Raw genomic sequence first — 13,322 nt, 5'->3', positions numbered from 1 at the left:
CCCGGAGGTGCCGGGGCTCTGAACTGCCAGGTGCAGAAGTGCTGGGACTCAGCCCTAGCACAAATTAAGCACTGGGAAAAGGTGTCCTGTCCCTGCCCTGGATAGCCGGAGGCCGTGGCTCCAGGGCAGCCCCCCGTCAGTCTGAACAAGGGTGCAGGCAGGGAGTGGGGTGGGAAGACGCCAAGGCATGCGTGGGGAGCAGAGAAGCGCTCAAGGTCACCACACTTGGATGGCTCCATCCTGCAGCTGCAGGCCTGCCAGAGCCATTTCGGCCCACACACGTCCCGGAAGATCCGGGGCAGGCGAAGACTCAGGGCGAAGGTGGCACAGCCCGGGGGCCTGGCCGTGCTCCAGGGACTCTCTGGACGCCACTCTGGAGTTCATGGGAGGAGACAAGACTGGGCCCCTCTCTTTGCCTGTCACCCCCCTTCACCCCTCCCCCCCCCAAGGATCACGCAGGGAGCCCCAGGCACAGCTGTGGGGCTTGGCCAAGGAGGGGGCTGGGCCGTGGCGGCTCTGTGGGCAGCTGTGGCTGTGCGGAGGGGTGGCTGCCAGTCCCTGGGGCATTGGCAAACAACCTGTTCTGCAGGATGCCGTGGTGGGCAGGGTGGGGGAGGTCCGGCTCCCGCCTTGGGCAAAACACTGGTTGCAGTGGCCAGGTGCTGCCCGGAGCAAAGGAGTGAGCCACTCGCAGCCCATGGGGTGGCAAATGAGCCCCGAGCCCCTTCCCCACCCCTCCCGCTTCCCAGGATAAGGGCAAGAGCAAATGCAGGGGTCAGGGCCTTGGTGTGTGAGGGGCCCTGCTGGTGGGAGATGGCTGTGCGTGGGGGTGAGAGTGTAGCAGAGGTGTGAGGGATGTGTCTGGGAGGAGCTGCGTGCTGGGGATGTGTGTGGGGGAGGGCTGTGTATGAGGTGGATCGGTGTTGGGGGTGCATGATGGGAGTGCAAGGGGGTGTTGGGGTGTGTAGATGTGTATGATGCTGAGCTATGTGTGTGTGCTGGAAGTGTGTATGAGGACAGGAGGTGTGCTGGGGTGCAGGAGGAGGGGTGCGCTGGGGGTATAATGAGGGGTGCTCTGCAGGTACAGGAGGAGGGGGGTGCTGGGGGTATGATGAGGGTGTGGGAGGTACAGGAGGAGTGCGCTGGGGGTACAATGTGGGGTGTGGGGGTGCAGGAGGAGGGGTACACTAGGCAGTGTCCTGAGGGTCGATGAGGGTGTGGGGGTGCACTGGGGGTCCAGGGGTGTGTGCTGGGGGTCAATGAGGAGTGTAAGGGTGCACTAGGGTGCATTGGGGTACAGGAGGAGAGGTGCACTAAGAGTGCCCTGGGGGTACAGGAGCAGGGGTGCACTGGGGGGCTCCACAGGGGTACGATGAGGGGTGTGGGGTATGCTGGGGGGTGCCCTGGGGATGCTGGGGGAGTGCTCTGGGGATATGATGAAGAGTGTGAGGGTGCAGGACAAGGGGTACACGAGGGGGTGCCCTGGGGGTGCAATGAGGGTACGATGAGGAGTGTGGGAGTGCGCTGGAGGTACAGCAGGAGGGGGCTCTAGGGGGTGCCCTGAGGGTGCAGGGGTGCTCTGGGGGTATGATGAGGAGTGTGGGAGTGCACTGAGGGTGCAGGAGGAGGGGTGCAATGAGGGGTGTGGGGGTGCGCTGGAGGTACAGCAGGAGGGGGCTCTAGGGGGTGCCCTGAGGGTGCAGGGGTGCTCTGGGGGTATGATGAGGAGTGTGGGAGTGCACTGAGGGTGCAGGAGGAGGGGTGCAATGAGGGGTGTGGGGGTGCGCTGGAGGTACAGCAGGAGGGGGCTCTAGGGGGTGCCCTGAGGGTGCAGGGGTGCTCTGGGGGTATGATGAGGAGTGTGGGAGTGCACTGAGGGTGCAGGAGGAGGGGTGCAATGAGGGGTGTGGGGGTGCGCTGGAGGTACAGCAAGAGGGAGGCGCTAGGGGGTGCCCTGGGAGTGCAGGGAGGTGCGCACGCCCTAGCTTTACAGCTCCTGTTCTCCGCCCGCGTGGCTCGGCGGGGCCCCAGCCCACTGCCCAGGGAGAGTTTCCCCCTCCGCCCCTGCAGCCTGCGGGCCGGGCAGCGCCCCCTTTAAGCGCCGGGAGGGAGCCGCCCTGCCTGTGGCTGCGCTGGGCTCTCCCCTCCCGTTGGCCCCGCCGGTCCCCGGGGTTGGAGCCAGCAGCAGGCGCCGCCGCGGAGGCGCAGGCCGGGTCCGAGGAGGGGCGCCGCGCTGCGCCGCGGGGTGCCGAGCGCACGGCCGCCGGGGACTCCAGCTGCGCCCTGCCGGCTCCTGCCAGCGCCCCGAGTTCGGAGCCCCCGGGAGCCCGCGGCGAGTCAGGTTGGTCTCCCTCCTTCCCCGTCCACGCGGGCTCTGCAGCGCTGCCTGCCTGAGGGGCGGCCACAGGCGGGAGGCGCAGCCCCCGATCCGGGACGCCGGGGGAGGGCCCGGCCCGGGCGTCCTCCTCCCTCTGCTGCAGCCCTCTTGGGGCCCCCCAGGCGGGCGATGGGTCCCTCCCCCTCCCGGCCAGCCCGCCCTGGCGCAGAGGCAGCGCTCGGAGCAGGTGTTGCGGACGGAGCCTTTCCCCAGAGCTGCTGGCTTCCTGCTTCTGCGGGGCGGTGGACGCCACGGTGAGGGGCGCGAGGTGGCTCCGCGCGGAGAGGGCTGGGCGGGGAGCAGCGGACGGAGGGATGCTGGGGGTGCAGGGGGACCACGTGCGGGCGCTGCGGGGAGCGATGGCGGGGCTGTGTGGTGCAGGGGTTAGAGCGGGGGTGGGCTGGACGTCAGGACTCCTGGATTCTATTCCTGGCTCTTGGAGGCGGTGGGGGTGCAGGTGGCAGGGGCTGAGGAGACCTGGTTTGAATTCCCAGCTCTGTCCTGCTTCCTGTGTGAGCCTGGGCAGTCACTGCCCCGCTCCGTCTCAGGTTCCCTGCCTGCGCAATGCAAGTGCCCCATGTCCAGCACTTGAGCTGAGCGCCTGGTAGGGCTGGATGGGGTGTACGTGGGGGCAGGGGCACAGAGTCCAGGGTCAGACTGGGGCTACCAGGCCCTCCCGGGGGCGGAGGCAGAGATGTCCGAGCCAGGCGCTCCGGCCTTCGGGGCTGTACCATGCAGTTAAGTCTCTTAGGAGAGTGGCCGGCTTTCCCAGCGTCAGCACTTCCCTAGGCGGCTCCCGAGCCAGGCTGCAGGGGACGGGATGGAGACAGGCTCTGCCTGCTGCTCCCCTATCTCAGCGCCACCCCTGTCTCTGGCAGCACTGTAGTACTGAGGGGGCTGGGCTGGGGGAGCAGAGGGCCCCAGCACTCCCTGTCTACTCTGGCGTGTCCAATGTGGAAAAGAGTGTTTGGGCAAGAAAACTGGGTCCCCAAGGGCTGATTCTGGCAGATCTAGGATCTGAGCAAGCGTGCGGGGGGCGGTGGGGAGAGTAGCTTAACTCCCTGCAACCTCCCTGTTGCCTGCAGTGTCCCCCTGTCCCATCGCTCTCCTCCCCCCATCTGGTGGCCTGGGGAAGGCATAGATGGCTGATCCTGAGGCGTTTGGGGCTGGGAGCCATGCTAGTGCGGAGTGGGGGGTGGAGCAGAGGATTCCAGGGGCAGACCTCCGGAGGGAAGACTGCAGGGGTGCGGGCTAGATAGTGAGGGGGGAGGCTTCTAGGGTAGAGCCAGGGGCAACTGCAGGGAAGGCAGGTTGCCCCCCACAATGGCCATCGCCCCCAGTCTCCAACCTCCCATCCAGCAACGCCATGTACTGCCTTGCTGGCCTTGATTCCCTTCCTCCTGCTTCCCCCAGTGCAGGCGGCTCGTTGTGGGGTCTGTCCCAGCCCCAGAGGGAGGCATTTTTAATCATGCTGCGTTCACAGTTGCACCCAGTGCTGACCTTGACAACCAGCAGCTCGCCTGGGCTCTGGGGTGAGGGGGCAGGACTCTGGCCTTCCCAGCTGACTTCTGTTTTGCCTGTCATCTGATCCCGTAAGACGCTTTTGCAGCCTTTCAAGTGTGCAGCAGTTCCCAGGCTGGCACTGGCCCCAGCCCCGCCAGCCAGCCACAGCCTCGCTGGAGTTTGATTTAAAGGGACAACGTGCGTCCTTTGGCCAGTGGGGAGCAGGGAGCACATCCTGTGAGAACAGCGCTGTCTCGGAAAGGAGCAGCATCTCAGGGGGTGTCCCACCACCCTCCAGGAAACCTAGAGACACCAGGCCTCTGCCACTGAAACGGGAGGTGTGTGCGACGCCTCGCTCCTCTGTTCTCACCAGGTGTCACCTAACTGGATTATTCTGCACTCTGCATTGCTGTGGTGCCCGCACAGGTGTTACCTGCTCGATGGAATGCGCGTTATTCTGGTCAATCAGTAACGAGACCTTCCATTTCTCTAGGGAATTATATCAAAGTCCATCCACTCATCCCCATACACACGCAAACCCATCCAGCCACCCCTGTACACACCCACCCACCCTTATCCATCCACACATACCCATCCATCCATCCATCCCTTGTATACACACACACACCCCCCATCCACCCATCCCAACCACCCCATACACACACACCCATTCATGTACACACACACTCATCCACCCCGTACACACACACACACCCATCCAACCATCCCCATACGTACACACCTGTCTGCTCATCAATCCATCCCTGTACACACACACCCCCATCCACCCATCCATCCCCATACACACACACCCACCCATCCATCCATCCATCCCCGTATACACGCACACCCATCCACACACGCACACATCCATCTATCTATCAATCCATCCATCCATCTGTCCATCCCTATATCTACCGTTCTATTTCTCTATCCCCCTATGCACCCACCCACCATCAAAATGCAGCTGCCTCTGTGGAATAACACTACTCAATGGGGAGGGGTAAGTGGCTTTTTTCAGGGGGGACGGGAGTGAAGAAAATCTGCCTCCTTGGTGGGTGTCACTTGGGGAAGAACTGGAATGTGCTTTGGCCGGGACACTGGGATTAGCACTTACAGGATCACAGGATTTTTTTAAATGACTGCGATGGGCCGTTAGTCTTGGTGGAGGGCTGAGTGCTCACAGATCTTGCAGCAGGATTTCTTTGGGAATGGGCAGTGATTCTATCCTCTAGGGGCAGTTCAGTCCCCCACCCACCCATACATGCCATGCTGAGAAGCTGTTGGTTCCTTTGGCTAAGGACACAGCTGGGCACAGAAGCTGGCAGCATGCCCTGGGCCTTCCCTACCTGGCTAAGGACCATTGACACCTGCCTTACAGAGGGAGGTGAACACCACCTGTGTAGGGAAGTGGGAGACGTGTTGGCAGATATTTTCGTGGGGGTGTCGGCTGTAGGCTGCAGTGCGGGGCGGCTGGCCAGGCAGGGGAGATGCTAAGAGGTAACAATAATCATAGTTGTGTTATTTCTTGGTCCTCCCCTGCTACCTGTAGCTCCTCTTGGTCTGGAACTGTCATGACCCCATGCCCCACACTGTTCCTGAAGAGGTCAAATCAGGCTCTTTCCAGCACTGACCTGTGCTGTGTCCCCCTCCGCCCTCCACACACACATCGGCCCCCTGCAGCTTGACCCATGGCCGGTCGCTGTTATGGCTGTGATGGCCCTGCAGCCAGGGTTGGGTCCTCCTGGCCGCGTGTACTCAAGCTGATTTGACTTAATTGTTCAGTCCGGGATTCCGAGAGTCACAGGGTCCATCGCTGGAGAGAAACCAGGACCTGCCACATTTCTCCCCGTGCCCCCCTGCCTTCTCCTAAAACTGTATTGTCACGAGGAATTTATAGTGTGGACGGATCTAGAGGTCACAGTTCGACCAGCCCTGCCAGGCGCTGTGCAAACCTGGAAGAAGCTGCCAGGCTAAAAGACAAGACCTCAGTGATTCAATTTCAAGCCGTCCAGCATGATCGTGGGTGGGGGTGGATTGTTTGGTTTTGCGGGGGCAGGGGAGTTGTTTGGCTAACGAATGTACGCAAATGACCCCCCAGCTCCGGTACAAAAGTGACCGGATGATGTTCAGAGCTGTTGGCATGCTTGCCTGCGTCTGCCGCTAACCAGAGCCGCTCTCAGCTTCACTAGAAATGGGGCCTGAGCTAAGGCGTTGATTTCATGGGGCGTTAGATGGGGCCCGGGGACAGCAGAGCCATGAAAAGTCAAATCTGACTCTGAGTGTTCTGCTGCGTCTCGGCTCCCGTGCGACTGGCCTACCCGGGACTCCCAGATCGGGAACCGGTTCCCGTCGTGTTCAGGTTTCGAAGGGTCAGATGCTGTGGGGGGAGGCTCCCCCATGAGCTGCAGGGGCCCCTGCGTCCCAGGGAGTCACTGCTGTGCCATCTCCATGACGATGGGCAGAAATTACAGGCTTCCTTCCCCAGCAGCGATGCTGGCCTGTCCCCGGGCTCCGGCGCTGAGCTCTCCTGGCTGCCAGACGGGTGCTGCGAGCCCCGGAGCTGCGGTGTGGGCACGTGCCCCGAGGGCTGCAGGCATCGGCCGGGCTGGAGGACTGAGAAGCAGGCGTCCCTGTGGCTGAGGTGCTGGGGCCCTTGCAGAGCCGGTTTATGCTTTGCGCGCGCCACCCAAGGTGGATCATGGTCAACTGGTGGAGGTTGCACTTTGCTCTGGGATGGGCAGGAAGCTGCGTCTCTTACCTACGATCCATGGGTCCTAGCCCTGCACCCCTGAGAGCAGCTTCCAGGCAGCAGGGGCACAGATTGATTTCCAGCGTAGCGGGGTGACGCGGCCACGTCTTCAGCTCAGGGCATGGAATGGCCTCTGGGCAGCAGGGGGTCGTGGCGGGTGGCACTGATGGCATAACGCAGCGTCGGTGCTGGGCTGTGGTGGTTTGATTCCCTGAGCAAAAGCCACGAGGTGGCCACCTGCCTACCCAGCAGCCACCTCACTAGCCTCAGCCCTGCCTGGCAGAGGAGAAGGATGTTACGTATGCGTCGATGTTACCTTTCTAAACACTGGAACCAAGGAGTCCTGGCGCCCAGGCCCCTGCTGTAACCACTAGACTACACTCCCCAAGCAAGAGATGGGGATAGGTCCCAGACTCCCAGGAGTCCTGGCTCCCAGCCCCACAAATCTCATCCCTGTCCCAGAACTGGGGAGAGAACCCAGGAATCCTGGCTCCCAGCTCCCCACCACCAGCAGGCAGCTCCCGGCACTGGGGCCTGCCCAGTGCCTCCCCAGCTGGCTAACTGCACCTCCATGTGGGAGCCCTGATGACGGGGGCTGCCCCCCACACAGCCTAGGGAGCTGATGCCACGGGAAAAGAGGCAGTGTTTTCTTGGCTTCATCTTCTCCTTCTCCTCCAGTCTAAGGAGGCAGCTGCTTCCAAGCAGTCGCATGGGGGAATTTTCTGCTTTTTGATCTAAAGGAAAGTGAAAGCTGCTTTGGCTGGAGCAGCCCAGCCCAGGGGGGTGTGGGACAGCCAGCGTGGGGGGGAACAGAATCCGTTCCAGGAGGGCTCAAAAGTTCGGATCCAGTGGTATTTCTTGCCCTCGTTCCCCATGGACTCCCAGGGCAGAGAGCTCACTGATTGCCTGATTCAGATGCACACCCGTGGTGCTTGGAGTAGCTCCAGAAGATGCCCTGTGCTGGCTCCATAATTGCTTTGGGAAGTTGATGTCACTTAATCACAGCCAGTGCAGGGAAGCCATTGCACAAGCCGCATTGGCTGTGATGCCGCAGTCCATTCCCTTGGCCAAGGAGCAGGACAGGACCGGGAAATAATTCCTTGGGTGGTCGGGGGGGAGGGAAGACAGGAGGATCAAACTCAAAGGGGGATTCAGTCCCAGATGTGAGGGTGGGGCCTGGCAGCCCTGCTTTGCTGAGCTTCTGGCTGGCGGAGGTTAGTGGGGGTCATTCTGCTCTCCTTTGCACCCGCTGACCCTCATGGACTGCCCGGGGGTGGCATAGTGCAGCGTTTGGCCTCTTCTGTGTCAAATCAAATGATAGCAAACAGATAATCCAGCGGTGATGGGGCTTGGGCACCGATCCAGCGAGCATTCTCAAGTTACTTGCATCAGAACGACACACAGCCCTTTTAGTCCATAGCTCCCAAAGCACCTCACTTTCCAGGGGTGGAAAACTGAGGCACGGATGTGGCTTGCCTAGGGTCACATGGCCAGTCAGTGGTCATACTGCCTCAGTCTGGTCTGCTCCTCGTGCATGGGGCAAGCCGCAATTGACTCCACAGGACTCTGGGGGAGAGGAAGTATGGTCCAGGGGTTAAAGCACTAACTGGGGCTGTGGGAGATTTGGGTTCAATTCCCAGCTCTGCCACAGACTTTCAGTGTGGTCTCAGCCAAGCTACTCTCTGTACCTCCATTTTCCCTCTGTGAAATGAGGTGTGAGCCCTGCCCTGCCCTGTTGTTCAGTAGATCCATAAAAGGTGGTGGGTTGAGCTGCTCAGATGCTGTGGCTGCGGGGGGGTGGGGGGGAGAGTCAGCTGGGAACATAGCCCTGGGACTGAAATATTTCAAACTCCTCTGTTGTCCTGACATTGCACGTCATACAGATTATTGATATTCCCCAGGCTGTCTCATGGAAACACACTCCTCAGCCACATGCTGCTCACGGCGCCGCAGATCCTTCAGCCCAGGCGGACCTAGTCTGATCTCTTCCATAATGCAGGCCAGAGAACTGAAGGGGTAATGAAATCCAGACAGTTTGCTTTTCTGCTGTAGGCCGCTGGGTGGCGTTGTATGCGTGGCTGTGGGTGAGTGGGGCATTTGCTGGAGCCAGACAAAGCAAACCTAGGGCAAGTGCTTCCAACCAAAAAACTTTGCTCAATAAAGAGTTAAGGCTGGAAGTGTGGTTTAGGGGGGCCCGGCAAACTCCCCACTGCAACATTACTCCAAATTTGACACCGTTATGCTAGAAAGTCTGGAAATGAACAGCCAAGCCAGTGCCTGCCCCACCCCTGCCCCTCCCCATCTGATCCTGTCCCCTCATTCATCCTACCCACATAACCTTAACTCTGCCCCCTGAAATTTGCTAAGATACATGCAAAGGTAGAAATAAGTAGTGCCTGGAAGATCACTGAGTCTCATACCCTGTTCAAGGGAGCTGCTCCCAATAGGCTGCAGCCCACACCCTGCAAGCAATCTTCGTAAATTCACTTACCCGGGCAAGGCCCATAACGTTCCCTGCTAGCAAAAAAGCAACGTGCAAGAGTTACTCTGCAATGTAGTTAAAATACAGAGGTCAATGGGTGTGAATGTAAAACCTACACAGCCATAGAATCATAGACTTTAAGGTCAGAAGGGACCATCATGATCATCTAGTCTGACCTCCTGCACAACGCAAGCCACAGAATCTCACCCACCAACTCCTGTAACAAACCCCTAACTTATGTCTGAGCTATTGAAGTCCTCAAATCGTGGTTTAAAGACTTCAAGGTGCAGAGAATCCTCCAGCAAGTGACCCATGCCCCACGCTGCAGAGGAAGGCGAAAAACCCCAGGGTCTCTACCAATCTGCCCTGGGGGAAAATTCCATCCCGACCCCAAATAAACGGTGATCAGCTAAACCCTGAGCATGTGGGCAAGATTCACCAGTCAGACACCCAGGAAAGAATTCTCCGTAGTAACTCAGATCCCACCCTACCTGACATCCCATCACAGGCCATTGGGCATATATACCGCTAGTAGTCGAAGATCAATTAATTGCCAAAATTAGGCTATCGCATCACATCATCTCTTCCATAAACTTATCAAGCTTTGTCTTGAAGGCTGTTCCAGAACTTCACTCCTCTCATGGTTAGAAACCTTCATCTAATTTCAAGTCTAAACTTCCTGATGGCCAGTTTATATTCATTTGTTCTTGTGTCCACATTGGTACTGAGCTTAAATAATACTGCTCCCTCCATGGTAGTTATCCCTCTGATATATTTATAGAGAGCAATCATATCTCCCCTCAGCCTTCTTTTAGTTAGGCTAAACAAGCCAAGCTCTTTGAGTCATCTTTCATAAGACAAGTTTTCCATTCCTCGGATCATCCTAGTAGCCCTTCTTGGTACCTGTTCCAGTTTGAATTCATCCTTCTTAAACATGGGAGACCAGAACTGCACACAGTATTCCAGGTGAGGTCTCACCAGCGCCTTATACAATGGTGCTAACACCTCCTTATCTCTACTGGAAATGCCTAGTCTGATGCATCCCAAGACCACGTTAGCTTTTTTCATGGCCATATCACATTGGCGGCTCATAGTCCTCCTGTGATCAACCAATACTCCGAGGTCCTTCTCCTCCTCTGTTACTTCCAAGTGATGTGTCCCCAGTTTGTAACAAAAATTCTTGTTTTTAGTCCCTAAATGCATGAACTTGCACTTTTCACTATTCAATTTCATCCTGTTACTATTACTCCAGTTTACAAGATCTTCCAGTATGCTATCCTGGTCCTTCTCTGTATTGGCAATACCTCCCAGCTTCGTGTCATCCGCAAACTTTTTTAGCACATTCCCGCTTTTTGTGCCAAGGTCAGTAATAAAAAGATTAAATAAGATTGATCCCAAAACCAGTCCCTGTGAAACTCCACTAGTAACCTCCTTCCAGTCTGACAGTTCATCTTTCAGTGTGACCTGCTGTAGTCTCCCCTTTAACCAGTTCCTTATCCACCTTTCAATTTTCATATTGATCCCCATCTTTTCCAATTTAGCTAATAATTCTCCATGTGGAACCGTATCAAATGCCTTAGTGAAATTGAGGTAAATTAGATCCACTGCGTTCCCTTTGTCTAAAAAATCGTTACCTTCTCAAAGAAGGAGATCAGGTTGGTTTGACACGATCTATCTTTTGTAAAGCCGTGTTGTATTTTGTCCCATTTACCATTGACCTCAATGTCCTTAACTACTTTCTCCTTCAAAATTTTTTCCAAGACCTTGCATACTACAGATGTCAAACTAACAGGCCTGTAGTTACCTGGATCACTTTTTTTACCTTTCTTAAAAATAGGAACTATGTTAGCAATTCTGCAGTCATATGGTACAACCCCTGAGTTTACAGATTGATTAAAAATTCTTGCTAACTGGCTTGCAATTTCGTGTGCCAGTTCCTTTAATATTCTTGGATGAAGATTATCCGGGCCCCCTGATTTAGTCCCATTAAGATGTTCGAGTTTGGCTTCTACCTCGGATGTGGTAATATCTACCTCCATATCCTCATTCCCATTTGTCGTCCTACCATTATCCCTAAGCTCCTCATTAGCCTCGTTAAAGACTGAGGCAAAGTATTTGTTTAGATATTGTGTCATGCCTAGATTATCCTTAACCTCCACTCCATCCTCAGTGTTAAGCGGTCCCACTGCATAATAGCAAAGAGCTCATTCACAGAAATATTCTTCGCTACCCACACAGCAGCCTGTGACATGAGAGAGAGCTCTGGCCTAACAACGTGCCCCCGCTATATTCCTTCTGAAATTATTATTACATGTTTAATAAGCAGTATGTAACCTGCTGCAGCTTATGGTGGTAACGGAACAGAGCAAGGGAGCAGGTTTCGCCTCAATGAGCAGTGTGAGTCGGGGTAGTGCGGCGAACGATGGAGCATCGTCACCATGCCTGGATCTCTTTATTGTTCATTTCCAGCCGTTGACATCTGAGGGCTTTTTCAGGGGTAGAATCTGGGCAGAGGTTGTGTAAAGAGGTTTTGGGAGAGCGTTACAGCCTCTGGCTTCTGCTCAACCAAACTCACTCAGTTTGAACGGAGGGCTGGGTTGGGGAATTTCCCGTGGTTTGTCTTATTAGTGAGAACCAAAGATTAAAATCAAGTGCTCCTCCAACATCCGCAGGCAGGCTTTGAGCCAGCACTTCTGGGTCTGATGCCATGCAGAGGGGAGAGGCTATTCGCTGGCCTCTTGTATGGGTTGTGCCTGGGTCCCCCTAAGGGAGCTGGGGTTGTTGCTGCAGTCCAAAGGGGTGTGGGCTGGTGGACAGAACATTGGGGCGGGACTCTGTAGATGTGGGTCACCCATTGATCTGCTGAGTGACCATGGGCAGGTCCCGTCCCGTCGCTGGGCCTCAGTTTCTCTGCCTGTCCTTTGTCTTGTCCCTTTAGATTGCTGGCTCTTTCTTGGCCCAGTGCCCAGATGTTCCAGGTTGCTGTATCGCTGTGATGCTCAGTTGACCTCAGCTTATCAGGGGAGGCTGCTTGTACTCAGACCAGAGCGGAATGGGTTCCTTCACTGTTTGCTTTACGGCCCCGTGTCATGCTGAGCTTAGAGTGGCTTTAGTGGGAGGCTGGGGAATGCCAGCGCGTTCCCAGCCGCATGGTTTGTTCTGGTCACGACGCCGCTGCAGTCACGTACCAGAGCAGCCTCCAACCCTTCCCTTCTGCCCTCCGAGCCGCCCGCTGCGGTGGGGTAGGTGGAGAGCAATGGGGTGGGGTAGGCTTCAATCCACACTGGAAATGTGTGGGGCTTAAAGTTTTCTCTTTAGAAGATTTTAAACACGTGGGGTGAAAGCTGGGGGCTGTGGGGCCAGGATTTTACCCTTGGAGTCTTTAACATGGGGGTCAAGTCCTCTCTCTTCCCTGTCCCCTCTATGCCCTCAAAACACCCCACCTGCTCCCCTTTCATTCCCCCTCCACACCCCACCATTCTCCTGCTGTCCTAACCCTGCTAGACCCTGGCTCTCTTTGCCTCTGCCACCCTCTTTGCCTCTGCCACCATCTTTGTGACCCCCCCCGCTTCACCCCCAGACCTCTGCCCCTCGGGATTTGTCCCCTAGCCTCTTGTTGCCCCCCCCCCCCCCCCACACACACACACCCATGAGCCGGGGGCAGCAGCAGCTCAGGTTCTAATTTTAAATCCTGCTGTGTAGACGTCTTTGCTGATCTCCTCTTCCCCGCCCGACGTGGAATTTTGTTCGGGGGGTGGGGATTTCAAGGGGATTGTTTTGTGTCAAGTCAGAGCTGTGACAGGAAGCTCCTGGCTTTAGCTTGGATGATGTCGCAGCTCCATAATGCAGTAATGAAGAGGCTAATGCATATGTGCGCTATTGCCCTCTGCTGGAGGACATCAGAATTGCACCCCCATGTGTCATAAGCCCTACATTGTGTGCCTTCAGTGGTGATTCTCCTTTAGCTCTGGGGGTCAGCACTCAGCTCAAAGTGCATACAGGGGGGTCTTTCTGCACCGATTCACTCCTTCCTTCTAGCTCATCTGTAGATGTTAACTTTCCCTTGGGGAATACAATGGTTTCATCATCCCCTTTGGTTTTGCATGGCAGTTTTCTGCTGTCCTTTGTGTGTAGCCACTTCTGCAATGCAGCTTTGCATTCCTGCTTGGTCTCTTTGTCTCTCGCTGCTTGGAATGCAAAGGCCTTTT

Source organism: Eretmochelys imbricata, chromosome 7, assembly GCF_965152235.1.
Source record: "Eretmochelys imbricata isolate rEreImb1 chromosome 7, rEreImb1.hap1, whole genome shotgun sequence".
Taxonomy (NCBI): domain Eukaryota; kingdom Metazoa; phylum Chordata; order Testudines; family Cheloniidae; genus Eretmochelys; species Eretmochelys imbricata.
The sequence above is the reverse complement of the archived record's forward strand: the minus strand, read 5'-3'. Positions refer to the sequence as shown.